Source organism: Orcinus orca, chromosome 21, assembly GCF_937001465.1.
Source record: "Orcinus orca chromosome 21, mOrcOrc1.1, whole genome shotgun sequence".
In the NCBI taxonomy this organism is placed as follows: Eukaryota; Metazoa; Chordata; class Mammalia; order Artiodactyla; family Delphinidae; genus Orcinus; species Orcinus orca.
The window spans coordinates 32036323-32062519 of NC_064579.1; the positions used below are offsets into that span (position 1 = coordinate 32036323).

At 36.2% G+C, this 26197-nt stretch overlaps 1 non-coding gene across 1 annotated transcript; it reads left to right on the forward strand.

The window, feature by feature from the left end:
- The first annotated feature begins 4746 nt into the window (after positions 1-4746).
- On the forward strand, positions 4747-4867 carry LOC117197031 (small nucleolar RNA SNORD22). Its single transcript, XR_004477497.1, has one exon. It is a non-coding gene; the product is annotated as a small nucleolar RNA SNORD22 (small nucleolar RNA).
- The last annotated feature ends 21330 nt before the right edge of the window (positions 4868-26197 follow it).

Sequence of the window (26197 nt, forward strand, 5' to 3'; positions counted from 1 at the left end):
GAATGGCCATCATCAAAAATCTACAAACAATAAATGCTGGAGAGTGTGTGGAGAATAGGGAACCCTCTTGCACTGTTTGTGGGAATGTAAATTGATACAGCCACTATGGAGAACATTGTGGAGGTTCCTTAAAACACTAAAAATAGAACTACCATACGACCCAGCAGTCCCATTACTGGACAAATACCCTGAGAAAACCATAACTCAAAAAGTCATGTACCACAATGTTCATTGCAGCACTATTTACAGTAGCCAGGACATGGAAGCAACCTAAGTGTCCTTCAACAGATGAATGGATAAAGAAGATATGGCACATATATACAATGGAATATTACTCAGCCAACAAAAGAAACGAAATTGAGTTATTTGTAGTGAGGTGGATGGATCTAGAATCTGTCATACAGAGTGAAGTAAGTCAGAAAGAGAAAAACAAATACCGTATGCTAACGCACATATATGGAATCTAAAAAAAGCAAAAATGGTTCTGAAGAATCTTGGGGCAGGACAGGAATAAAGAAGCAGACATAGAGAATGGACTTGAGGACATGGGGAGGGGAAAGCATAAGTTCGGACGAAGTGAGAGAGTGGCATTGACATACATACACTACCAAATGTAAAACAGATAGCTAGTGGGAAGCAGCTGCCTAGCACAGGGAGATCAGCTTGGTGATTTTTGACCACCTAGAGAGGTGGGATAGGGATGTGGGCGGGAGACGCAGGAGGGAGGGGATATGGGGATATAAATAAATAATAAAGGTGATTCACTTTGTTATACAGCAGAAACTAACAGAACATTGTAAAGCAATTATACTCAACTAAAGATGTTAAAAAAATTAAATAAAATAGAGGGTTAACAGAAATAAATAAATCCACACATACAAAAATAAATGATAAAATTTTAATATGAATAGAATGAGTGGCATATATTTACTATGTGTAGTGGTTATTTTTGGTTTAAGGGATGGTAGACAGAGGAAATAAGGCTTTATTTTATATTTTACTCTTTAGTGTCCTATGAATTTTTGAAAGATGATTAATGATTTTAATGCCTTACAAATTTTCACAGCAGTTTGATTTTGATTGATCTGTGTATCCACTTTAATCTTTTCTATATATAACTTGATAATTACAGGTTATAAAAAATATAGCCTCACCTATAAAATTTCCTAGTGGAATTTATTTCTTAACATTTTCTTTGAGTACCTAAGAGATTATTGTAAATTATACATGCCTGTGTATTTAGATAAAGAAATCATTTTATTATCTTTGTCAAATAAGTTTGCCTGTATAATCCTTTCCTCTATTAAATGCTTTCAAGTTGAATTCTATTTAATCTAAAAATATATCTGTATCTGCTTTATTATTTTATTTATTGGCTATTTTACCACATGAATTCTAATGTCATTTACTGTTTTTTTGTTGTTCTGTTTCTCACTGACAGCTAGATTTCCTTACCTAGTTTTAGAATCTGTGTCTTCTAACTGGAGAAGTTAGTCCATTTAAATTCACTATTATAACTGATATTTTAACTTCCTTACTATAATTTTCTATTGTTTATTTCTTTAATGGTCTATGTCTTTTTTCTCTATTGTGGCTGTTTGTTGTTCTTGTATGCTATTCATTCTCATTTTAGTTCAATAAAATTCTTACTTAAATAAAGCCTAACAGTGCCAAGGAATAAACAAGTTCTGATTATTTTTATCCTTTATTTGAAGCAAGAAAAGTGTTTAACCTTAGTCCATCAATAATCTTCAGCCTTTTCCATTATACTCTTATAAATGTAATCCAGTTTTATGGAATTAATTTAATATTAAAAAATTTAATATTACTCATTTTCCAAAAATGATAGTTTACCTTCTGTATTTTATTTTTAAATCATAATCATATCAGGCATTGTACGTTTCTCCTTTATTACTATGAAATTCCCTTCTTGAGTCCTGGGTATTGATTAATTTCTTAAAGACTAATGTTTGTCCCATTGGTAAAACCTGTCTCATTGATAAAAATCCCCTACAGAAAAAGACCAAAGAAGTAACTATACCTTCTATTGTTTTCCACCCCAGAAAGCATAATAGGAGTGAAAATTATTTTAGTAATGACAGAATAGTTATAGGTTACTTTCTTTTTGAACCTTGGACATTACATATACTCTGCTATATATAATTATGGTGTTTTTCATTAATTCTGTCTAAAATTTGGTGAACACATTTTTTTTTGCAGTATGTGGGCCTCTCACTGCTGTGGCCTCTCCCGTTGCGGAGCACAGACTCCAGACGCACAGGCTCAGTGGCCATGGCTCACAGGCCCAGCCACTCCGCGGCATGTGGGATCCTCCCGGACCGGGGCACGAACCCACGTCCCCTGCAACGGCAGGCGGACTCTCAACCACTGCGCCACCAGGGAAGCCCGGTGAACACTTTTGATTAACTACATCTTTGTTCTCTATTTTCTTTCTTCCCTCTCTTTCTTCTCTCTCTCTTTTCTGTCCTTTATCCCATCCCCATCACCTCTATCCTTCCTCTCAGAGATTTCTCTATGTATTTCCTCTATATTTTGAATTTCTGATATTGGTTCTTTATAAGAAACCAAAGAAAAATTTGTTTTTCTCCATCCAATAATAGTTCTGTATGACCCCTAAATAAATGCATTTTTTTCTAATTCAGTTTATGTTTCCTGTCATCTCTAAGTTAATATTTGCCTCTATGTCACCCTTTTATTTTGGCTCTCAGCTATTATTTCATAGAAACCACTCCTATATGCATCTTTTTCTTAAGAAACCAGGCAGATATTATTATATGTTTTTCTGATTCTATTACAAGGTCACTTTAAAAGTTGTGCTCTTTTGACTCCATCCAGTACCAGCATTTGGTGCATATTTAAGGTGGTTGAAAGCCGTTGAGAAGCCGGCTACTTCCTCCTTCTTAGAACAAAACCTCAAAGTCATTTGGATGGGACTACACCTTACTTTAAATCTGACACTTAACAGGCTTCTGTGTCACACAGGTGCTCTGGATGAGTTTTTGTATTTTCCTGGTCTGTCGGCTTATCTTACTTAACTAGGGAGTTAAGAGTTTTTCTTTACACATCAGAATTAAAAACCACACACACATCCCAAAATACTCATTTCCCAACTACGTTCCTTGTGTGCTGTTCCCCTGCTTGAATTTCAGGCACTGAAAATAAAATTTCAGGCGTTGAAAGAAATAGAAATATTTCTTTCTATGTTTCTTATCTACAATTAAGACTTTGTTCAGTCAGCATTATATGTGGATGATAGTAGCAACTTTTCTTGTCAATAAAGTGAATTTTTCTCAAAATTAAATTTAGAAGATGGGAATTAATAAAACAGAAAATTTCCGAACATGGGTGTTTAATTCAAGAATGTGCTCCTCACTCCCTTTTTATCAGTTAAAAAGAAATATAATCTATAGGCTTTGCTAACCTCTTCAGAAAGGCACTGTGGTATAAGAAAGGACACAAAATTTAGAATCAAGGAGACTTGGAGTCTAGACTTGGTTCTGCATATATTTGCTATATGAATCTGGGTCAGTATCTGACCTTGATGATCTTCAGTTTATTCACTGTCACTCACATTGAACTATGAATTTTTATACTAGAAAATCATGTAAGTACTTAGTAGAGTACTTAACAGTCAATTAATCTTAGCTCTTATTAGCTGACACTAGTTATGCAATATTGTGCATCTTTGTATATATTTTAATGGAACATTTGAAGAACACTTGATATGTATGCCTAGTGGATCACCATTTTAAGAGAGCAGTTAGGAGTCATGCACATGACATGCTTTATTTTGATGTCATAATGCTTCATGGTGGCCAAGTGAAATGATTTCACTAGAGGTCAAATCAATTCAGTCAAGTATGAGTTAATGAGTTGCGTTTTCTCCTTAAAGTAGGGAGTAAATAAATGTGATATACTTCTAACAATCTTATATGAGGATTCACTTTCATAAACAAGTATTTACATTGAAATCATGATTAAGTTTTAATTCTGAATTAACAGGAGGAAATAAATATAGAGAATCCAGAAAATACAAATATGTGTTATACTCCACACCTCCAGTGTTTTGAATTGTGAGTGTGTATGTGCGTATGTGGGTGTGTATGTTGTTATAAATATGTGGGTGAGAAACATCTAGTCTGTTTAGTTGGGGAAACCTGAGAAAGAGTTATACAAATGTTTAGGTTTTTGAAAATAAGGAATATTAAGAGGCATTAATTAAAATATACATTATTTATCAAGAGAAAAACAACAGTAAATGCTCCAACTCAAATATAGCTCCACATGCTTCAAGTCTTTGTGGATACATTTAATGTGAAAATAAAGATGTGAAATCATGTTCTGTACATATTATATTTGTAGAGATTTTATTTTTGCAATTGGGTAAATCAGTCATGATTATTATAGGCTTCTGTTATATTTGGAGTTGACATAAGACTGGATTGTAAGGGAGTTAGTTTCTTCCAAGGCTTATGGTTGAAATCCCAGTAGCTATCACCAGATATCATACTGTGCTGTTTCAGATTGTTAATGAAGAAACCATGTGGGTTACATCAGTGATAAATGTGAAGTATAGTAACTATTCAATTAACTTATTTTTTACTGAAAATTAACTCTTTATTAAAATGACTTTAGTGTGCATATACATGTATGTGTGTGCATATATACACATGTGCATAGTAACATATACTAGCTTATAACTAAATGTTAAGAACGTATGTTAAAACCCAGTGAAGAAACAGTCACACATCTTACCTCCCATCCTAGTCCCAGAGCATGGGTGAACCCACTGGGGCTGGCTGGAGGAGGGGAGGCAAGTTTGTTTCAGAGGAACTGTCTGAGAGAGAGCAAGGACCTCCAAACACAGGAAAGGAAGAAAGAATCACTTTGTGAAAAATCAGTTATGTATCCTTGTCCAGGTCTGGAGAAAGAACAAGGCGCATATAATGGAATCCAGCTCTTAGAGGATGTTTTGTCAAAAAGAGGATTTTCAAGTCATTCCTTGTAAAACTTACCTGTTCAAATTAGCATACAATCATTTCAGCCTTTCTAAATATAGTTTTATTTTAACTTTCAAAAAAAAGAAAAAGAACATACTGAAGGAGTATGGTGTAGTATTAGTGTATCTCTCCTCCCCAAGTACCTACAAGAGTACATTTTCCTAGTTTATCTCACAATTTTATGATATCCAGTTACGTGTGATACTATTCCAGTTTAATTTGGATATATTTTCATAAAATAAGTTTTTGAATGTTTGAACCTATCTATACCGTATGAAAATTAATGCCGAATACTCATTTGCTTTGTCACACACAATAACTGAATTTTCAAGAAATTTTTCACTTTTGCTTTAAAAAAAACGAAAATCAAGAGTTGGTTGTTAATGTAAGTATCATCTTTATATCTCCTAATGAAATTAATAACACAAATTGTTCTAAAAATGACTATAAAACCACTCTACTGGTGTAAATTGTATAAAGGAGAAGAGCTTCAGGTTAGAGGAATAATGATTTGTGAGTAGCATTGTGAGAAAGACGAAAGCAGTAATAAAATCCTAGAAGGAAAAGTCACAGGCACACAGGGGACGCTCTGCGCAAAGAGGCAGCCAGGTTGGTGTGGCTCTTAAAGATCTTTCTCCATGGGGATTATTGATGACAATAACTCTCGGTTCTATATTGATTTCTGACATGTCTACCCCTTGAGTCCTGCAGCCAGGAAAGGAAATGGTTTACACTGTAATTGTCATGATGACACATGTAAATTGAAAAACAGATTCTTATCAACCTCTGGGGGAAAATTCCTTTTTCACATGGTGATCATGAGTGTGCATTTCTTCTGTAACCTCAACTCTCACTCAGAGCCAAAGGAAGGAAATAAACAGTCCCAATATAGCACTCGGTGTGGACAGACATCAATAAGGCTACCTCACATCCAGCAATTTTGTTAGTACCCTACCTGAGAAAGACAAGTTTGTTTTCAAAATGCTAATTCCATAATCCAACTTTGGGCAGGAAATTAAACACAACTGGCCAAAGGAGCTGTGATCCAGAGAAAATCTCTGGAGAAGGTATGTATCACCAATCATGCCTTGGTATCCTTCTGTTAGTAAAAAGATTTGGTCCCAAATATACAATTTGTAGGAGATCCCTTAATAAGAAACATAAAAATTAAGTTACAGGGGGCTTCCCTAGTGACGCAGTGGTTGAGAGTCCGCCCGCCGATGCAGGGGACGAGGGTTCGTGCCCCGGTCCGGGAAGATCCCACATGCCGTGGAGCGGCTGGGCCCGTGAGCCATGGCCGCTGAGCCTGCGCGTCCGGAGCCTGTGCTCCACAACGGGAGAGGCCACGGCAGTGAGAGGCCTGCATACCGCAAAAAAAAAAAAAAAAAAAAAAAAATTAAGTTACATAGCCCCCAAATTGACACTAATACTAAGAGTGTCAATACTAAGTATATTAAATGAAGCCAAACATTTAACCCAATAAACAAATTGTGACTCTTTCACCATTCCATTGGTGCTTAGTAATGATTCAGAGGGTATAATGATTTCAGCCAATGTTTGGTTAAGTTTGTTTTCCAGTTGCCTTTTTTTTTCTTTTATGACAAAACAAGTAAATTGTTAAGTTCTGTTGTTCATAAAAGTCAAACTTAAAGCATAAGTTAGAAGAGACTATATATATATTATTTAAGCCCTCCAAATGGTCTGATGTGTCTACTTTTTGAATATAACTTGAGGCAAATACACAGAATCATTGTAAGAGTAAAAGTTCTAAATCAAAAGACTTTGTTCAGAAAAAAGACCCAGTGAAATTATGGAAGGAATAATTTCTGCAATCATGTATTTCAGTGCTCTCCATTAAGTAGCAATCTGAACAATGCAGTCTCAGAATGGTGACTGACCACTACCATCATAGGATAAAGAGGGGAAATACAACCAAGAAGGGTTTTCATTTGAGAACATTTTTTAGGGGTGTATAGCCTTTAGTAAGACTTTTAGTGTGAAATACAGTAGTACATAGTATATTTGCATACCTATAAATGTAAAACTCTAGTGAAAATCATATTTATCCTGGAAGAAGCAGGTAGCGTTATCTTGTTTCAAAGACTTGCTCTCTGGCCATGTTAGTGACCAATAGCATCCAAGATGCTCATATTTTCATGTTTTTATTGATTATTGAAGTGGGTTTAAATACACTTGCAAAGTCATAAAGATTTGACTTCTTCTTTTATAAAAATAAATGAGTAAAGTGGTTCTTTCAAAATTTTATTCTTTTATTAAGCACCACCAGTGTGCTTCATAGGAAAACAGTAAGCTCTGAAACAGGCCTAAAAATTGCAAAATCAAGGAAAACTTCAAAAAACATGACATGTTCAAGAAATACAGATAGCATAGTAGACTGGAATTTAGGGGTGTGGCAGAAAGTTTGAAAGTTGTGTTATCTATGCAAATTCTAGGGTCAACACTAGGATGAGACATAGCTTGATCAAACTGACATTTAATAATGGTGATTTCAATGGGAATGCGGGATGAAACAGGAGCTGGAGAAAGGGGATTAATGTCCAAGCTCTTTGATGTGAGACGCCTGATGGCTTCTCAGAAAATGTAACTAGAACATCGAAGAGTCTCCCAAGCATCTGTTGTCTGTTAGTGAGTTTCCAGTGTTTACTTATAGGAGTTTAGTTTTCCCAAAGCACAAAGAGAATTTTTGGTTCTGGAGGATAAGAAGATGAAACATGTATCCACACACAGCCTGGCTAAGTCTAAGCCAAAATCTTGACACTATTAAACTTAAAATGGGTACCACAGAAATTAATATATAGATAGGACTATTTTAGAGGACACTAATTTTACTGAAATGATAGAATAGGTAGAATAATGTCTCCCGAAAGATGTCAATGTCCTAATTCCAGCAACCTGTGAATACGTTATTTTACGTGGCAAGGGGGGATTAAGTTTGCAGATGGAATAAATTTGTGAATAACTTGACCTTAAGAGGTGGAAATTACTCTGGATCATCTGAGTGGACCTAATGTAATCATAAGGTCCCTTTAAATGTGGAAGACAGAGGAGGAGGAGTGAGATTAAGAGTACTGTGGTATGAGAAAGACATGACTGGCCACTGCTTCCTTTGAAGATGGAAAGGATCCACAAGGCAAGGAATGAGGCCACAGCCTCTAGAAGCTGGAAAAGGCAAAAGGAAATAAATTCTCCTCTAGAGCCTCCAGATGGAATGCAGCCCGGCTGACATCTTGATTTTAGGTGAAACCCATTTTGCATTGCTGACCTCCCGAAATGTAAGCTAATAAAGCTGTGTTAAGTCACTAAGTTTGTATGTTACAGCAGCAATAGAAAATTAATAAACATGTTTTGACTTATCCAGATGCACTAAGCACATTTGTGTGTCCTTGTGCTAAGGCGATGAATGATCCAACAAACATCCAATAGGGGACTTTTGTTTGTTTGTTTTACCCTCATTTCTCCCATGACCCATCCTCTAATAATAATCTCTCCTTCTACAAACATAGAAAACCCTGTAACTACAGTCTTTGTACTGTACTGCTATGTATTTATGACATATGAATATTTACAGTGTTGTCTAAGAAAAATTCTAAAGAAAAAATGACAGAACAGTATGTGTGGAAAGTAGACTTATAATGAATCTTCTAGGTTATAACTTTACTTACAGTTACCTCAAGAAAATATTTTTTAAAAAGACTTACATTCACTCTGAAGAAAAGAAAAATGTTTTCATCATTGCTACTAGAACCCAGCTGATTCACGGACTTACAGAGGTGTGGAAGAGGAAACAGTTTTCCCTCCACTTGAGGTAATATACAGAAATGCAGTGCACGCATACGCACACACTGGACTGGTCTGTAATGTTCTTGTGCCTGCGAGGTTCCTGCAGGTTAATTCCTACTATGGTGGGAACTTGACCGGATTTGCACTGACATGCAAGGCTCTGCCTAGAAAAATGCCTCCTGTAGAGAAGCGCCTTCACGTTGCTCTTGCTTGGGACAGAACATTATATCGCATATACACACTTACATCGTAGTTACCTTTGGAGACGTTTGTTTTAGGTAGAAAACGTTCTCGATTTCTATCATTACAACTTTTAACTTCAAAAATAAATTCTCCACCCTACCAAACCCAGACACAGTAAAACAATAAGGATGGTATCATATTTTTAAAAAGAAATGGAATACATGATGAATCACAAAAAAAGACTGAAACACTCATGAAATTCAGAGAGCCAGCTCTGGGACTTGTTAGATGCGATATTTGATGATAATAACTATAATTAATCTTGCATAAAATTTTGCCTAACCCTGTAATACAGAAAAGTTATTTTTTTAAAATCAGCTAATAGCTTATTCTGAAGTGAAAAGAAGGTATTTGTCAACTAGATCAAGAGGAGTAAGAAAATTGGAAATAAAAAGCATAGACAAAGAATGTACACAGAATGAAGTCAGTACATTTTCAGCATGATGCAACCCATGTGAAAGCAACTAGCAAACGAGTTTTATTTTGTTTCATTTTTAACTGGTGTCTGCCCAACAATATTCTTCTAATGTCAAAGTAGCAGGTAACTTGCTGTTTTATCTGCATAAACATACACATACATACCTACTGTTTACTGTAGCTTAAATGCTCTATCAGAACTATTATTTACGTAATTTTAGGTTTGATGTTAAATTGTAAATGGAGAATGGTACTAATATATGCCTTAATGTAAGACTAAGCTGTCTTTCAGAGAAGCATTAATAGCTACCTCCCTTTTTAAATAACAGAAGAGGCTTTCAGCTATGATGTAAGCCTGACAAACTATTTCAGACCTGCAACACTGCTATCAGGAAATTAGCACCTTTTAAATAAATAATAAACAATTAGTCACTTGAAACATTCATTATTAAATGGGACTTTTTGATTAATATTAAGAATAGTTAGTTAACTGTTGAAGCATACCATACATATCTAGTAGTAAACTAATCACAAGTTTATAGCTTAATGCATTTTCAGTTTATGCACCCAGGTGACACTACACAGGTATATGGGTTAGGAAATGTTTTACATTGCATTTTAAAGCATTGATAGAGTTTTGGTTTTCTAAAAGGGGAAGAAGATGAAATTTACAAAATGTTAAATAAAATGCCTTTGCAATCTTGCACAAATTAGAAAGAAAGGATATTTATTTTGAATATCATGAAAATAAAGCAAAGAGCCAGAGAAACCAGTAAAGGTTTGCTCCGAGCAAGATCCGACCCACAAATCTTATTTATTTTTTTGACGGTTGTTACACTAGACATCAGAGAGTTGTTGATAGGGAACATAGTGGATCTACCATATTGAATTTGAAGAAGGAGTCAACATGTGTTTACGAAATGTGATATTTCTACAAAATTAGTCAAGGAAAGAGGATTAAAGAAAGGGTTCCACATGGCTAGAATTATTTGTGTGGGAGCACAGAAGGACCTGGATCGGGGCTACCTTTTACAAGGATCCCTGTGATTCTGTTGAGAATAGACTGTAACAGTCAAGTGCAGATACAGAGACACCTGTATCCCAGCCTTCTAGCCTCCCTCTCAAATTCTCTTGCTGGTTCTTTCTCTAATATATGAAGTGTCCTGGGCTCAAACTTTGCTCTTCCCTTCTCCTTCTACTCTCACCCACTTAGTGCCTTCATCCTATCCCACGGCATAAAATACCATCTATATCTTGTCAATTTCCAAATTCAAATTCCACCTGGGACTTCTCTCTCACATTCCAATCACATGTACACAACTGCCTCCTGTAAATCTCCACTCTGATCCTTAATAACAGGTCCAAAAGTGACCTTCCCATCTTTCTCCTAAAACCTATTAGTTTTACTGCCTTTTTAAAATTTTAATTGGTCACTGTTCTCATTCTGTGGTTGCCAGGTCATGAGGGGTGAACTGAGAGTGCAGGGTACCTGTTGTGCTTGAGATAAACTGGAAAAAATTACACTTAGAGGATTCTAGAAGGATAGTGGGAGGGCATACATGTTGGAGGTACAGGGGTGGGAGGGTTCTTCACTCCTAATTATGAGCCTGGCAGGGGTGCCATGACTGTGCAGGCTCCCTCCTAAGCCTCTTCCACTGCTACCACTAGGCTTGTGTAAACATTGAGCAGGAAAGTTTCCAGCTGTTATTCTTCATGATCCCCGGATCCAGGAAAGCAGCAACTCTTTTGTTCTTGAGGAAGCGTCCAGAAAACTTGAGGAAGCCTTTTGAAAGGAGAGCTCATCCAAGGAAAACCAAATCTTGAGACACAGCCAATATCAGGACAACTCTACTATTCACCTAGTTGACCTTACTGTCCTAAAACTGACAACCAATCAGGGGAGTGTTGGTGTAGTAAAACACCAGACAGGCTCGCTGCAGTGTTGTGGCTTAGTTTATTCATACATGCAATGGTCATTCGTCATGGAAGACTTACAGACCTCTAACCGAACCTGTTGTTCTGAACTCCAAATTTATGAAAACAAGCTAAATGCCGTCTTTAAGCTTAAATGAAGCTATTTACTCCATCTTCAAGTCAGATAAAACCCGTATAGGGACTATATTAAATAGGTGCAGCACTAAAAAATGTGTTTTTTTTTTTTCTTTCTGCTTACCTTCTAATATGATATCAATGAAAACAAAGAATGACAGAGTCTCGTAGGATTAAACATTTGAGGTTTTGAGGTTGTAAGTCCATCAGATTTTAAGGTTTCTGGAATTTTGATATATATTTCCAAAAGAGAATGAAAACTATTATGTCCAAGCTGTGCTATCAACATAGATGGTAATCCTGAATATAAATCAAAGAGGTAATGCTATTGGCATAAGTGATAAACTCTGAGAAGACCCTGATCATATCATGTATCCCCAGTGGCTCTCATATATCCTGACCTTTAGTAGATGTTAAATGTGTTTTGACTTTTTTCCCCCCTTGGGCTAGTCATTTATACCATCATTTTACAAACACAAAAGCCAGGGTGTTGTCAATGCAGCAGACAAGCAGCAAAGAGCACAGTCTATTTTACTACAGTCCCCAAATGCCAGCAAAGTTTACTTCTCCTTTGACAGCTTGAAAATTGCAATTTGGAACTAAAAGCTTATCCCTGCAATAAAGATTGGCTAGTGAAGTTTTACAAAGAAATGAGAATTTTGGCTGCTGGTTGTATTTGAATCTTGTTGGAAAGGAGGCTCTCACCAGAAAAGGTTGTGACCTTGATCTGTTAAGCAGGCTGTCCACTTAACCCAAAGGTCTATTCAAACAGTTCAATCAAATTGTTAGCTGTCACAAAGCCATCCAAATACATTAGAGTGGTTCTGTTAACAGCTGAAAGACGTTGTGTAAGCACCAACTATGTTTATTGAGTCCCAGTCGAGAAGCTGAAAATGGACCCCAGGTTAAAAAGGATAAGTTCTTAAATTGGTTTTTGAATGTACTGACTCCAAATATATGAACAGTGGTCCTTTAAGACAGTAATCTTCAATGTGGATCTGCAACATTAGAATTAACTTGAAAACTTGTTAGAAATGCAAATTCTTGAGCCCTAACCAGGCAAGACTGAATCAAAAAACCCTAGAGGGCACACCTATCATTCCTTCCAGGTGATGCTGCTTCCAACTATAGCATAAAAACCACTTTTCTAGGAGTCGTTTTTAATGAGGCATTATGAACTTATTTTAACACTGAAAACAATTTTTTTCTTTTTTTTTGGCCGTGCAGCATGCGGGATTTTAGTTCCCTGACCAGGGGTAGAAACCGTGCCCCCTGCAGTGGAAGCACAGAGCCTTAACCACTGGACCACCAGGGAAGTCCCTGAAAATAAGTTTTGAGAAGTGGCTTAATCATGATTATCGAGTAGCTGGCAAATTTCTAGAAATTACTTTTTAAAATAATTACTGAAATATGAAGCTGAATACTAATGAATTGAATGTAGTATTAATATCGATTGTTTGTGTCACTAATATCATCATGGAAAGGAAGAAGAGGTGAAGTATAAAGAGGTAATTATAATATTGTTATGAATAACAACAGAAAAAAACATGGGGGGGTTACTATCATCTTCAGAAATTGTTTTTTCTCTCAAAAGACAAGAGAAAAATATATTACAAATCTATTTGTCCAGTAACTACATAGTCTTAACCTCAGTGATCTACTTCAAATAGTTAGATAAAATTTTTTAAATGTATTATAAAATGTGTATTATTGGTTCAACATAGAAAATAATCACTTTCAGATTCAGAACCCACTCAGGCTGGGTCACTCACAAGTTCCTTTTCTCTATCACCAAGGAAAGGAGCCTTATTGTTGGAACCAGAGACATAAGGGATGAGCTTCTGGTCTTCCACTTACTATGTGTGTGATCCTCAAACTCTGTCCTTGAAATGCTCATTTAATTTCCTCACCTAAACATTATCACCACCACCTTCCTAGCATCTTTCCCCTCATTCCATAGGAAAGTGTTGGCCCCAGTCTTGTTTCCTATATTCTCTAGGACATTGATGGTCATCATCTAAAACGTACCTATTTTAAAAACTTATGTTACTTACTTAGCATATTTTTTATGCTAAGTTTTTTTTTTAAACATTCAATTTAAGAGTGTCTCTTTGATACTTGCCCATCTATTTCAGGAAGTCTGCATTTCCTGTGAGTTTCCTTAGGCAGACAGTCAAAGCCCTCTGTTCCTCACTCCAATCTACTTCTGCCCTATGTTTTAGTCAGAATAATCTGCACTTTGTTCTTACACATCCTTTAAAATATCCTACTTCCGTACATCTTCTCGTGTAACTTCTTGGTTATAAATGTCTTCACTTTTACAATACCCTATAAAAATTTTATTCATTAAATTCTAATACAAATGCCACAAACTATAATCACAAATCATTCTCTTAAACTGCAATTTTCTTATTGCTAATTATGATGATACTGTGTGCACTGAAAAATGTGTGGTACTGAAGAATCCAGGCTTCTTTCCACTCTCTCTTTGTAGGTATGTGATATATCTTATTTAATTAAATACAAAGGTGGATATTTTTTTAATGCTCTGTTGAAGTGCATGAGCAATCTTTTATCAGCACTGTAGGAAGAGAGAACTCATTTAAATAAACTGTGATCACAGAAAAAAATAAGTAAAAAAAAGGAGGTACTCCAAAAAAAGTCATTCCATGATGTGCTTCAGAGAGAGCTGATTGCTTTTTACTCACTAAATCCCTCCAAGCTCCCAAAAAATGATTCAGAAGACTAATAATCCCTCAGTTGATCCCTTAACATCCATTTTCCTTTTTGGATCTTGATTTGTGGTATATGACTGGTATCAACGAGGCTACTGCAAATTGTCAAAGACCTTGCCTTTCAGCATTGCGCTAAATCTCCCTCATGCATGTATGGACTAGCTGCTTAATATTCATTTAAGTTTACTGTGATGAGCCAATGTATTTGCATCAGTCCAGTCTGTATTTCAAACCTTGTATTATGAGTTGTCTATCAAAAAGATAATGAAAACTTAAAGTTTAATTTTGACTAAAATTAATACTACACACAAAAAAAAGTTAGAAAAAAATATGGCATACAAGGAAAATTGTTAAAATGACTAACAAAATTACAACAATATGTAATATAACAGATTTGTGGACACAAAATTTTAATTAATGTCAGATTAAGGCAAACAATTTTTAATGTTTATTCAATTTTGGCTCACATTTAATCATTTGTATTTTTTTTTCTATTTCTTAAAAAGCATACTGAATAGATTTGAAGATGGAATATTTTCTATTAATACAAAGATACCATGGTCCTTCCAGAATATATTCAAAATATATTTCAGGAGATTTAGGAGTATGCTCTTTCTTTCCCATGCTCAATTCACTAAAACTGAAAAACGAACAAATAAAGAAATAAAATCAACCTTAAAAATGTAAGACAGACGACCGTATTTGTCCTTTATAGCTTTTGGCTAAGTATTCACTAAAAAAAAGTTTATGTACTATTTTAAGAAAATGATATTTAAAATATTTTAAGAGAATATAATTTCAAAATATTGAAAATAAAATTGATTACATTTATGAAATGTTAAATACACATTTTGATCACCTTAATTTATTAAATGAATAATTATTGACTACTGAACTTATTCTGTTATCTTTTGTTTCAGATGCTGAGAAGAACAAGGAAAATAAGTGAGTATGAAGAGCTCAAGGTTATATGCACAACCCCATACACCTAACTAGGCTTACTGCACAGACTGTTTTTATTACCACAGATAGTAGTAGGATTTGGGATTAGGATTGTTTGTATATTTTGTATGCTATTTTCCTCAATATACAGTCACAGTGAAATTTCAGAGGACAATGTTATGCATACAACTATGTAAACATTCAGAGAAAAGGACAATGTTCTATGTGTCTTCATATTGAGAAACCTCTACTACATCCAACGATTTATTTTACTAAAATTATAATCACTCTCCTATATTCAACTGTAATGGATTTTTACTAAAATCAGTAAAATAATGAGGCATGAGAAAATTCGCTTAAAGTACTTAAAGTGAGATAAATTAATTTTAGATATGTAACATAAAGGTGTAATTCAGTCATTTTTGCATGAAAATCTGAATATTTCAGTAGTACCTGTATGCTTATGCAACCCTGGACTCTTTAAATTCTTCAGTTACTTTACAACTAATTTTAGAATTAACACATATAAAAATAGTATACAGCAAATATATATATATATATATATATATATATATATATAAAGCTTATTTGGCACATTTTTACATTCTCTCACTCTGTGTGTGTGTGTGTGTGTGTGTGTGTGTGTGTTCATTCTGTCTTTTATTATTATTGTATATGAAAGGAATAACTCATGAAAGAAGGAAAATAAATATTACCTGTGGTTGCCCTGGAGATCAAAATTAACATCTTAACTTATAGCAATCTATCAATACTTCAGTTAATACCAACTTAATTTCAATAGTATACAAGAAAATTTGTTTCTATATATCTTGGTTCTATTCCCTCTCCATTGCGGTTTTTTGTATTTTTTTTTTCCACACAAATTACATCTTTATACATTATATGCCCACCAATACAGATATATGTGTTGCTTTATGAATTTGTCTTTTAAATCACATGAGTTAAAAAGAGATTTACCAGATCATTTATAGTGTCTTATATTTACCTGTGTAGTTGTTTTAATTAGTGCTCCTTTTTTTCCACAAAGATCTGAGTTACTAGCCAGTGTCCTTCTCTAGTAGTACTCCCTTCAGAGCTTCTTGTGGAGCAGCTCTGCTTACAATGAATTCTCTCGGTTTTTCTTCATTCAGGAATGTGGTAGTTTTGCCAGGTATAGAATTTTTGGATGACTTTTAATTTCTTTCATACACTGGTTATGATATGCCTCTGACTCTGGCCTCCCTGGATTCTAAAGATGTAAGTTATGAATCACTGTACTCTTGCTGCTTTTGAAAATTTCTCTTTGGCTTTTGATAATTTGATTACTGCATGTCATGAAGGTTAATTTTATGTGTCAACATGACTGGACCACAGGATGCCACATGTTTGGCTAAACACTATTTCTGGATGTGTCTGTGTGAGGTTTTCTGTATGAGATTAACATGTTATCAGTAGACTGAGCAAAGCACGTTGTCCTCCCCAGTGTAGGTGGGCTTCATCTAATCTGTTTTAGGCCTGAATAGAATAAAAGGCTGAATAAGAAAGACTGGGATGCTAACATCCATCTGTCTTCAAGTTGGGGCATCAGTCTTCTGACTTAGACTCTGCCTGGAACTTACATCACAGGCTCTCCTGGTTCTCAGACCTTTGGACTCAGTGGAGCTACACAATAGTCTCTCCTGGGTCTCCTGCTTGCTAACTAACTACAGATCTTAGACTTATCAGACTCCATGGTTGCATGCACCAATTCTTTACAGTATATCTCTGTCTCTATCTGTCTCTCTCTCTCTCTCTGTCTCTTTCTTTCTGGTTCTGTTCTCTGGAAAACCCAGACTAATACAGATAAATTTTGGTACCACAAATAGTTCTGGAGAAACAGAATTTTAGGGGTGAGTTTTCTGAGTTGGCCCTCTAATCTGATTAGATTTAAATATGCTAATGACTCTGTTTCCAGTGGTAAAGAGAGCACTGATAGAACATAACCCTGCAGTAGAGATATGTATAAAACCCCCATGGCATATCCCTAATCAACTACTTATATACATAGATAGATAGATAGATGACAGACTTTATTTACAGTTATAACCTCCCTGTTAATAAGGTGTATGTTAATGCTCTGTGCCAACAATACTACGCCTGCCCATTGGAGCGGGGTGACTGTCTATATACTTTGGAACATTTTTGGAAATGTAATGAATATCATCAGGTTGTCTGGCTGCTACTACTGTTGCTGGACAAAATGGTAACAGAGAAGGATGAGCTCAGGGATTCAAATTCCCAGCGCAAGTGCTGAAAGCTTCTGTGTCTGTGCTGCAGGAGACCTTGATCTCCTGTAGCCTCAGGGCTGAGACTGCTGAAAATCAAATTCAGAATTTTATCCTGGCTGAATTACAATGCAGGTTGAACTCCCAGCCTTGTAGGATGACTACTGTTAAAGTGAGGGCACTGACTGGGAAAGAATAGGATCCTGTAAGTTGGTGGAATAGGGATGTGATGAAGTTGGGGATACTGAGACCCTAAATTCTAATGAGTCCTATTTGCCGGTGAAAGAGGCCCCCCCCACGCCCAATGCAAGCAGCCTCTGCAACCCTGGAATATGTGACCTCCTCATCCTCAGTAGCAGAAGCCTCTCTACCCGTCTGAGAGGATTGCCTTGCATTGCGTGAGGAAATAAAGAAGGTCTCCCCTGAGGCAGCTGTCATGCAAGACAAGCCTGGTTGCCTTCAGGATCCATCCTCACTACCTCTCTTTGCTTGTAGACCTATAACTAGACTCAAATTCTAGCAAGCCCCTAAAGGGGAGGTACCAGGGATGACCCACTGGGGACGGAGGTACACTACACTCTGAAAAACTATTTGAGTTTTCTAATTTATACAGACAGATATCTGAGGAGTATATGTGGAAATGGATACTAAGGGTATAGGTTAATGGTCCAAGGGACGTAAAGTTGGATCACGCTGCAGTTTCTGATACGGTCTTGCTAAGCAGAGATTCTGCATTTCATATCGTAGCTTGGGGAGTTACAGAGGGCTCTAACAGCTTGGTTGGCTGAAACATGGACCAATAAGTGGTCCACAGTGAATGTGCTGGAAATGTCGGACCTGCCTTGGTTTAATGTAGAGGAAGAGATTCAAAGGCTTAGGGATTTTAGAAAATTTTAGCGTGTATCTGTCACTTAAGATATAGTCATATACATCAGAGAGGTGCAGAAGACATACCTCTCACCAGTATTGTGAGAAATGAATTTGTGATGGGAACCCCAGTTTCCTTGAAGAGTGCTGTGATCGCTCTTCTCTGTAATTCAGACCTTAGAGTGGGAACTGCAGTCACTGAACTGGGAAACCTACATGCAGTAGGAGAAATTGGAACCTGGGGTGGCAGAAGTCAAGTGGCAGCACACAACAGCCAAAGGCAAGGGGGGCATGGTTACGTAATGGGCAGCAGAGTCAAAGCGGCAATCAGAACGGTCTGACTCATGCAGACCTATGGCGTTGGCTAGTTGATTATAGTGTTCCTAGAGGTGAAATAATAAGAAGCCTACTAAACTCTTAAAAGAATTTAGCAAAAAAGTTCGAAATCAAGTGAGCAAAAAGGTGTAATTTGAATCATAAAAACAGTGAGTCACACTCCCTCAATCAGTATCCAGAAATGAGCCAGTTTATAGACCCAGACCCCTTGAATGAAGGGGAGGCTGGGGACCTTTAGGAGAAGACTCCTGTACACTGCCCAAAATGTATACTGTTAATCTGTCAGCCTTCCCCATAAAGGGACCCGTAACCTCTTACCAGAGTAACTGTGCACCGAGGAAAAAGGAGTAACCAGACCATGTCGGGACTGCTGGATACTGGCTCGGAATGGATACTGATTCCAAGAGACTCAGAACCACACTGTGCTCCACCAGAGAGGGGCTTATGGGGGTCAAGTGATGGATGGAGTTTTAGCTCAAGTCCATCTCACAGTGGAGCCAGCTGCTCCACGAGCCCATCCTGTGGTTATTTTCCCGGTTCTGAAATGCATAATTAGAATGAATATACCCTGCACCTGACAGAATCCTACATTAATTCCCTGACTTGTAGAACGGGGGCTATTATGGTGGGAAGGAAAGTCCAAGTGGAATTTATTAGAACTGTCTCCACCTAGGAAATAGTAAACAAAAAGAAACAGTGCATTCCTGAAGGGACTGCAGAAATTAGTACCACCAGCAAGGCCTTGAAGGGTGCAGGTGTGGTGATTGTCACCACATCCCCGTTTAACTTTCTTATTGGGACTACTCAGAAACCGGATGGATCTTGGAGAATGACATGGGATTATCATAACCTTAACCAGACGGTGACCCCAGCTGTGGCAGCTGCACCAAATGTGGTTTCATTGCCTGAGAAAATTCAAACGTTTTCCGGTACCTGACATGAGGCTATTGATCTGGCAAATATATTTTGTCTCAATACCTATTAGTAAAGACCCCCAGAAGCAGTTTACTGTCAGCCGGCAAGACCAGCCATACAACCTCACTGCCCTACCTGCTCCACTTCCTTCCCTCTCCCAGTCTGTACCTGTGACCTCATGGGGAGTTCACTGTAATCGGCTGACACACGAAGGGGTGATTTAGGTTTGATTCACACATGGTTCTGAGTAATAGACAGATGCCACCTGAAAGTGCAGCTTCAGCACTACAGATCCTTTCTACCACAACCCTGAAGGACTGTGGCGGCGAGAAATCTTCCCAGTGGGAAGAACAGGGGGTCCTTAACACGGCACCATTCCCCAGGGTGATCAGCCGGCTCTCTGGTAGTAAGTTGACTACACTGGACCACTTCCACTGTGGAAGAGGCAGTGTTTTGTTCTTATTGGAACAGACACCACTGAATTACAAATTTGCCTTCCCTGAAGGCAATGCTTCTGCCAAAACTACCACCTGTGAACTTACAGACTGACTTTCTAACCATCATGCCATTCCACACAGCATTGCTTCTGATCAAGGAACTCACCTCACAGCAAAAGAAGTATATCAATGGGCCCGTGCTAATGGAATTCACTGGTCTTACCATGTTCCCCAGCACCCTGAAGCAGCTGACTCGATAGAAGGTTGGAATGGCCTTTTGAAGACCCAGTTACAGTGCCAGCTGGGTGGCAATACCTTGCAGGACCGGGGCAAGATTTTGCAGAAGGCTGCGTGTGCTTGGAATCAGCATCCCACATATGACGCTCTTGTTTCCACAGCCAGGATTCATGGGTCTCGGAATCCAGAGATTGAAATGGGAGTGACGCTACTCACTATCACCCCTAGTGACCCACTAGTAAAATTTTTACTCCCTGTTCCGGTGACCTTATTATGCTTTGCTGGCCTTAAGGTCTTAGGTCCAAAGGAAGGACTGCTTCCACCAGGAGACGTAACAATAATTCCACTGAAGTGGAAGTTAAGGCTGCTGCCTGGCCACTTTAGATTCCTCATGCCTCTGACTCAATAGGCAAGGAAGGGAGTTCTTGTGATGGTTGGAGTGATTGATTCTGACTATCAATGGGATATTGATCTACTAAATTTTCACTGTTATCACTCTTACTTAGCTTTTAATATAATCGATTTTTAGTGCTTAAACTGAAACTGTCTAATATGACAACTACCAGGAAAATTCAAGAGAAATTATGACAAAAGTAAAGCAAAAATAAATTTGCATCCTAAATTTCTGGTGTTGGGAAGACATTAACCAAATTAATGATTTTATGAACTGTGTAATAGCAAGGACATACTTTTATTTTAGGAAAACAATTAAGTCCACTAAGTTATAAGACTAAATCAATTACTTCAGGAAAAATATGACTGAAGTACTGTGTACAGAAATAAAAGCATGGCTATTGATGTTTTCATTGTTTCCAAACAGTCTCAAATATTCCATGATTCCAAATAAAATTATTTCTTTGGGCTTCTAATTATTTGAAAATGTACAGTTGATTCTCTTTACTTGCAAAAGTTATGTTCTATAACTTTGCTATGAACACTGAATTAGGAAATACTAAATTATTGCCCTTAGGGGAAATACAAAATTGGATTCCTATGAGCCTCTGTTCACATTTTCATGACCTGATCATCATAACCTTGTTTTATGTGTGTTTTATTTAAAAACACCTTTTTATTCACATATAGACACACACACACATACATTATATGTGTATATATTAACTCATTAATGTCGAACTCGTGGCTAACACCACTCTTAATCATGCCTGAAAGAAGCTTATCTAACACACATATTTCCTCTATAAGGCACATCACAGCTGTCTTGCGCATAGGAATGTTAGATAGCAGTGAGAACCATGTTTGGGGAGCATTTTAATCAGTGAGACCACCACCACCAACAACAAAAAAAAATGCAAAAAAATGTGGCACTAAATAGACTATGAAAAGGACACTTCTTGCCAATTTGAGAGCTAAAGCAGGAAAGCGGCATTACCCTTGCTTGATATCAGATAGGAACACGCACACCAGGTAGGCAGCATGGCAAGTACTGATTGGTGCTTGCAAATACATTTCAGCAGCCAGGCTAATTTGCAAATACGGCCTCTAGGAATAATAAAGGTCAACTGTATTTTTAAGTTTCTAAGGTTTGCATTTTTAAATGAGGCTTGTTTTTGTTATTGAGTACTAATTATACTTGTTTGGCCTCAATATCTGGTCAGTAAGGTACTGATTCATTCGTATTTTTTCAGATTTGGCTTTGTGACGTATACAGGACCAATTCTATTTCACTTCTCATGGATACTTAGAATGAAGGCTTATTGTCTCTTTTGAGTTATAAGGATTTATATATGTTTACAAAATAAAGCTTATTTCTAGTATTTTCAAATTTTAAATTATGCTTGTTCTATTTGACCTATGTGTGTTAAACTATCCCACTGTAGGGATCAGTCCATTTAAAATATTCTGCCAATGTTTGCTTTACATAATTGGAGAATATAACTCTACAATAATATGTTTTGCATTAAATTTTCTCTTGTCTGATATTAATATAGTATTTTTACTTAGAATAGTGTTTTCACAGACTAATTTTTCTATCCTTTTAAGTTCAGCTTTTCTGAGTTACAACGATAAATGTATATTTGCTATAAAAGAAAAGGGAGCCCTCTTGCACTGTTGGTGGGAATGTAAATGGATACAGCCACTATGGAGAACAGTATGGAGGTTCCTTAAAAAACTGAAAAGAGAGCTACCATATGACCCAGAAATCCCACTACTGGGCATATACCCTGAGAAAACCATAATTTAAAAAGTCATGTACCACAATGTTCATTTCAGCACTATTTACAGTAGCCAGGACATGGAAGCAACCTAAGTGTCCATCAACAGATGAATGGATAAAGAAGATGTGGCACATATATACAATGGAATATCACTCAGCCATAAAAAGAAACGAAATTGAGTTATTTGTAGTGAGGTGGATGGACCTAGAGTCTGTCATACAGAGTGAAGTAAGTCAGAAAGAGAAAAACAAATACCATATGCTAACACATATATATGGAATCTTAAAAAAAAATGGTTCTGAAGAACCTAGGGGCAGGACAGGAATAAAGAGGCAGACGTAGAGAATGGACTTGAGGACATGGGGAGGGGGAAGGGTAAGCTGGGACGAAGTGAGAGAGTGGCATGGACATACACACACTACCAAACGTAAAATAGATAGCTAGTGGGAAGCAGCTGTATAGCACAGGGAGATCAGCTCGGTGCTTTGTGACCACCTAGAGGGGTGGGATAGGGAGGGTGGGAGGGAGACACAAGAGGGCAGAGAAATGGGAATATATTTATACGTATAGCTGATTCACTTTGTTATACAGCAGAAACTAACACACCATGTAAAGCAATTATACTCTAATAAAGATGTTTAAAAAATACATATATAAGTAGATTTTGTTTTTAATTTTATACTAATAAAATCTCAGTCTTTCAAAATAAGTAAACCAATTTGTATCTCTTATGATTACTGATGCAGTTTTGTGTTTTCTTAATTTTCATATTGCCCTTGCTTTTATCCTGTCTTTTTTTTTCTAGCATATATTTTAAAATTGTATTTCTTCTTCCGCTAAGTTTAATTTCTTGTAGATATTTTAAGTTAATTTTAAATTGTAAAACATACATCAAGTTAACAAATTTTAAGTTTAATTTTTAAAAATTGCCCTCCCTAAGAAGTGTACAAAAAATTACTATATATATTTCTGTACGATTTATGATTTCTGATTTTACTACCCAGTGTTTTAGTTTTACTGTATTTTTATCCTCTTCTCCAATTTAGACATTGTATTAGTCATTAAGTCTCAGTCAATGTTTATTTAGCTTAATCAACATGCACACAAGTATTTGCTCAAAATTGCTTCTTAAATCTCAACGTTTCCTTTTGAATTCAGGTTTCCAGTTTCCTTCTTACTAAAGATATATTATGGGAAAAACAAAAGCAAAGACTGAGAGTATATATTTGTTGCTTGTTTCCTTCAAATGGGCTTCAATAAAATGTACATTCTCAGTCTTTGGCCCCTAACCTTCACATACACGGTATTATTTTCCAGTCTCCCTCTTGAATGAGGATTTAGCTGGGTATAGTATTCTAGGATCGCAATTATACTTTCTCAGTATTTTGAAGATATAATTTCATAGTCTTCAGCTTCTTGAGTTTATCTATTCAGAGGGTTCAAAATTTTATCTATCCTGGAAAACTATCAACCACATTATTTTGACTATCAAAATAATAAAATTCTTTTATTCTTTTATTCTTTATTCTTTCATTCTTTTATTCTCCCCTTCTGAAATTCAGAAAATATTCTTATTCTATTGTTTCTTGTTTATTTTCTTATATGTTGACATCTTTATTACTTTGAAATGCATTCTACTTAATATCTCAGTGCCTCTTTCTGAGGATAACTTTGCTTACTGAGCTGTAGACATAGTCCCACACAGCAAGTGTATTTTTCCTTCCCCATATAGCTCTTTTTCTATTTTGCGGAAAAAATTTACATTAATTTGTGAACTTGAAGACTCATCCCTCACTTGGATAGACTCCATATCCGTGTGATATAAAGTCTTGGGGTTTTTCCTTCTCTCAAATAACATTTCCTTTCTCAACTGAGAGCCCCAGCTAGAGAGATGAGCTTACTTGTAACCCCTGTAAGTCAGTAGATAAATTTACTGTTAGTAATTCTTTTCCTGAGAAGCAGCTCTTTTAGGGACCTGGCATTATGAAAGAGGGAGTTTGTAGTTTATCTTACCACCTATTTAATTCCTTTTGTTTGAGCCCAGCTATTATATTATATATTTTATATTGTTAATTATACTTATTATATTTAATGTTTATATCATATTATATAATTCATATCATATTATTTTTTTAAGAGTTAGAAAATATAGTTGAGGATACCTCCTGGAAGTTAGATCAAAAAGAAAAAAGATCATAAAAGAAAAGAAAAGACAATAAAAATCAATAGTTATTGAGGCACTCCAATATCATTTTATTTTTTATTATACAACTTTCACCTCACATTCCTATTTGTTTTGGCAGGAGCAGAATTCATGCTGGCTTAATATCACATGTGCAAGGAAACAAAAGTCACTGTCCTTTCTAATTTTTTCAATGATGTTTTGTTTACAGCACTATAAGGACAATAGTAAATTAATATATTTACAACTCCTGCCTCATTTTCTACTTATGTAAATTTTTTCTAATTTTCATTATTCAGTTGTGACCAATTTGAATATTTACAACTGGTAATTCTCACTTAGCAAAAAGTATTATATAAATATTTTAATAAAAGAAATTTCAGGAAAATAAAGCATAACTATCCTTATAATTAAGCTTTTAAATGGCTTTACAGCATGAAATTATTTTGCCTTGGGAAGTATTTAAATATAAAAAACATTAAGTTCTACAACAGGTAATTTACTTAAAATATGAAATGTGTTTTTTTCAGTTTCTAGAAAGGCACTGCAAATATGACCCTAATAAGGTCCCTAAGAGGCAGGGGAGGATGAAGGGAACTCTCCAGCACCCTTTGGGACTCTACTGTTGAGAGAACAAAAATAAGTGCTTTTAATGATGTCCATGGCTAACGGTGCATCAATTATAAGCACTATAATAAAAAGCTTATGTTCTGCTAACAGTGATGATAGATATGCTGGTGGGAAAATTTGTCTGATCTCTGGAAATCTCAGAGGCTTTGAGTCATAGTGATCTACTATCTCAGCTTTCTCATTTCTGGGTTTATTAACTACAGCAGGTAGCATTCTCATGGTGCTTTAGATTCCTTATTTGAATATAGAGTGCAATAATCCTCATCTATTAGTCCTATTATTTTTTGTAGAGTATGGGGTTAGGTATAATTATTATTGTACTCACAAATCACACACAAAGGGCTCCCAAATACCTATTTGTTTTAGCAAGGTTTTTTTCCTCCAGATATGTTTGAAATGGGAAGGCCATTGGAGGCCATTTATGACAATTGGACAACCTCAGGCCCACTAATTACATCATTCCTATCATGAAAACCACAACAACCAGCCAACCAGCCTTGAAGCTGGACATGTTCAAGTACATGATACTCCCTATTTTTAAGGCACCATATTACACATTAACAGTAGGGCATGTTAAAAATGCATGTGTATTATTAAAGTGTGCTCCCCTCCAAACGCTAGCAAAGGATCCCAGTACTGCTCCTTAAAAACACAATTCTTTACATTTTCAATCCATATCTTCTCCTGATAATTATACAAACATGGCAGATCTAATCTCCTTTCCAATTTCCCCACCCTTCCAAAAATGCTGAAATGCCCTGGGAAATACTGAATCACCTTCCCTTAAGAACCACGGCTAGAGATCATTTTACAATGTCAAACATTTGACATTTTACATTGTCAAACTACAAACTAATTGAAGGAAATTAATGTTTATCAAGTGCCTACTCTATGTCAGACATTGTACCAAGTGTTCCACTTGCTTTATCAGTTAACAAAGGGGG